This window comes from Rattus rattus, unplaced genomic scaffold (genome assembly GCF_011064425.1).
Source record: "Rattus rattus isolate New Zealand unplaced genomic scaffold, Rrattus_CSIRO_v1 flattened_line_153654, whole genome shotgun sequence".
Lineage (NCBI taxonomy): Eukaryota > Metazoa > Chordata > Mammalia > Rodentia > Muridae > Rattus > Rattus rattus.
Window position 1 is genome coordinate 1 of NW_022651469.1, and position 3,267 is coordinate 3,267.

The 3,267-nt window shown below is 38.7% G+C and overlaps 1 long non-coding RNA gene across 1 annotated transcript; it reads right to left on the reverse strand.

Annotated features, from left to right (window-relative positions):
• Positions 1 to 909: 909 nt before the first annotated feature.
• LOC116889788 lies at positions 910 to 2,020 on the reverse strand. The gene is made up of 3 exons (XR_004386510.1): positions 1,909 to 2,020; positions 1,704 to 1,733; positions 910 to 1,119 (listed from the first exon to the last, which is right to left on the reverse strand). It is a non-coding gene; the product is annotated as an uncharacterized LOC116889788 (long non-coding RNA).
• Positions 2,021 to 3,267: the final 1,247 nt, after the last annotated feature.

A 3,267-nucleotide genomic window follows, 5' to 3' on the forward strand; every position in this document is an offset into this window, starting at 1 on the left:
AAATGATTTCTTCTGTATTGTACACCGGTTTGTTTTTTTCGTTGAATCTTTTATTTGTTTATTGTTTTATTTTGAAACACATTCAAACTATAGTAGCCATGGTTATCCTTAACTCACTGTATACAAAATAGACTGGACTCAAACCTGCCACAGAAATCTATATGCCCTGTTCCCAATCTCTTAGAATTGACAGCATGGACCACCATGCCGGATTAATCACATTTTCATGTGTTTAATTTTAGCGTTATGTATATATTTAAATGTCTGCACATGAGCAATTGTACCAGGCATGTTCAGTGTCTGTGCAGGCCAGAAGAGGGAGAAGATTACTCTGGATCTGGAATTACAGATGGTTGTGCACTGCCATGTGGTTGCTACAAACTAAACCCAGGTCTTCTGCAAGGCCACTCAGTAATCTGGACCACTGAGTCATCCCAAACCAGATTATTTTTCAGGAGTTAGAGTGCACTTCTTGTTTGTTTTGTGTAATGGTTAGAAAATGCTTTGCTTATGGGAATTGGTGGTATTAGGAGGTGTGTCAATATTGGAGTAGGTATGATCTTGTTGGAGCATGTGTGTCTTCATGTGAGTGTGTTTTGAGGCTCCTGTGACCAAGCTCTGCCAAATGAGGAAGAGAACCTGCTGCTAGCTGCCTGCAGAAGAGAGACCCTCCTGGCTTCCTCTGAATCAACATCTAGAACTCTCAGCTCCTTCTCCAGCACCATGTCTACCTGCAGACTACTCTGCTCCCTGCCATGAAGACAATGGATTGAAATTCTTTACCTGTAAGCTGGCCCCAATTAAAAGTTTGCCTTTAATGGAGTTGCCTTGGTCATGGTGTCTCTTCACAGCAATAAAACCTTAAGTAAGATGTTGTGCATTATAGCACATTGATGGAAGACAAGATATGTGCATGAAAAATCAATTTATTTCATCAACAGAAGAATCAGTACCATGATAGGAGGGTGGGAAACAAATCCACGAAGCAGATTTTCTGGCTTCATAGGAAAGATGAAAAGAAAAAATAAGAAAAGGATGAGTTATCTTCATTGTCACGATTCTGATTTCATGGAAAAGATGGTGTGGGAAATATTGTTGACCTTGCTGTCCTTTGTGAAGCTTCAAAAGCAGAAAGCAAGACAAACAAACAAAAGAGTAAGATTGCATGAGGTGATGGTACTGACATGAACTTTCTGAGATTGTAAATGAAAAACAAAAATTAATTAATGAAGAATATGGTAGAAGGTTTGATTTAAAAAATGACACATATTACTTCCATAACTCAGTACAGGCCTTTAGACTGACATTTTTCTGTATAAATGTTACCTACCAGAAAAGCTATGTGCAAGGTAGTGACTAAAGAGACTTCTACAAATTTCATTTACATTTAGACTATTCCCAAATAGCAAGATACACTCTTGAGTATCACAAATATCACTTATTTTTAAAAGTCAAGAGTTTCCCAAAATTCTTCCCCATCACCTTTAAGATAAAAGAAATCTACACTTTGCAGTAGGAGAGTCACTTTTCCCCAATTTATAAAGATTAACATTAACATAAATCATAGGTTTGCCCCCCTTTGATTATATATGTAGTTAGAATTATAAATAGAATTGTCTATTAAATGCATAACTAATAGACTAATGAATGAATTTCTAGCAGATTAAAATATTAGCAGGCTCAGCTGCCCTGCTTGTACTCACCCATATGGTGTCTTTATTGGTTACAAGTGTCTGTGACAGACAAGTGAAGAAGGAAATAACCACAAACAAAAAAAACATTGTTAGAGCTCCTTAATATTTCCAGTGACTTTAAATAATTAAAAATCTCATTTAAAAGTCTGAAATGATGATTATTCTGGATATTTTCAAGTGCAAGTGTTTTCTGTGTGAAGAACGATGATGTTACCTGTGGGCACCAAGTGCTGGGTATTCTCGTTTGGAATATTATATTCCTCAGCCAGCTTCCTAAGCTCCTGTTTCTGTGCTTTGTTCAGGTCCTCTCCTTTCCCTACATCACACGGAACAGAAAGGAAGAAAAAGTGTAGCTGAAATATTGGGTGGCTCAGAACAGATGCGGTTACAAAGGGTTGTGATATTGACCCATGAAAACCTCCTACCTTCTGGACCCTCCCTCATTCCAACGAGCCTCATTCTGATCAACCTAAGATTTCTAAAGTGAACATAAAACATTTACTGGAGCAGAAATGTCAGGAATTATGAAAGTCCACATTCTAATGTATATCGTTATTTGTGTTGTTATTGTTTTATTTTTATTTTTGTTACTGTTGTTATTATCATCACTATCACTACTCCTACTACTACAATTATATATTTATTCATGTTTTCCACATCAGCATAATATTTGTTTCCTAAAAGGTCTCTGGTGGTTAAAAATTTTACAATGTGTGTCTGCGTTGTGACTGTCCAAATTCTGTGCAGATTCTAGAATACATGTCTTGAGTTATTGATAATTATTGAAATAAGCAGTAAAATCAGGCTGAAGAGGTTCATGAACCTGAATTCAACAAACAAAACCAGCACCATACCACCTCACCACTTACCCACCCCAACAGCCCACAGCCCACAGCCCACAGCCCACAGTCCACAGCCCACAGCCCACAGCCCATAGGCCCAAGCCCATTACTCTACCCATACTCACTCCCTTCCCTCACAACTTTGTCTAACATGCTGCTACCAGATTGAACTGTGGGAAACCTTGGAAGGCATTTTCAAGATTTGCACTTGATGTGGAAGGGTCCAGCCCACTGTAGGAAACTCATCAATACATTTTCTTTAGTTAGTGATTGATGGTAGAGTGACCAGCCCATACTGGGTGGTGCCACCTCGGGGAAAATGGTCCTACGTGGTATAAGAAAGCATGCAGAGCAAGCCAGTAAGCAACACCCCTCCATGACCTCTGCATCAGCTCCTACCTCCAGGTTCCTGCCTCGCTTGAGTTCTTTGGTACAGAGACAGCCAGGTCAATCAATGGAATAGAAGTGAATCCCCAGAAATAAGCCCACACACCTATGGATACTTGATCTTTAACAAAGAAGCCAAAAACCATACAGTGGAGAAAAGGAAGCATCTTTAACAAATGGTGCTGGTCTAACTAGTGGTCTGCATGTAGAAGAATGCAAATTGATACTTATTTCTCACCCTGTACAAAACTTAAATGCAGGCAGATTAAGATCCTCCAAATAAAAAACGATGTATGAAATCTAATAGAAGAGAAATTGGGAAACATCTTTCGAACTCATTGGCA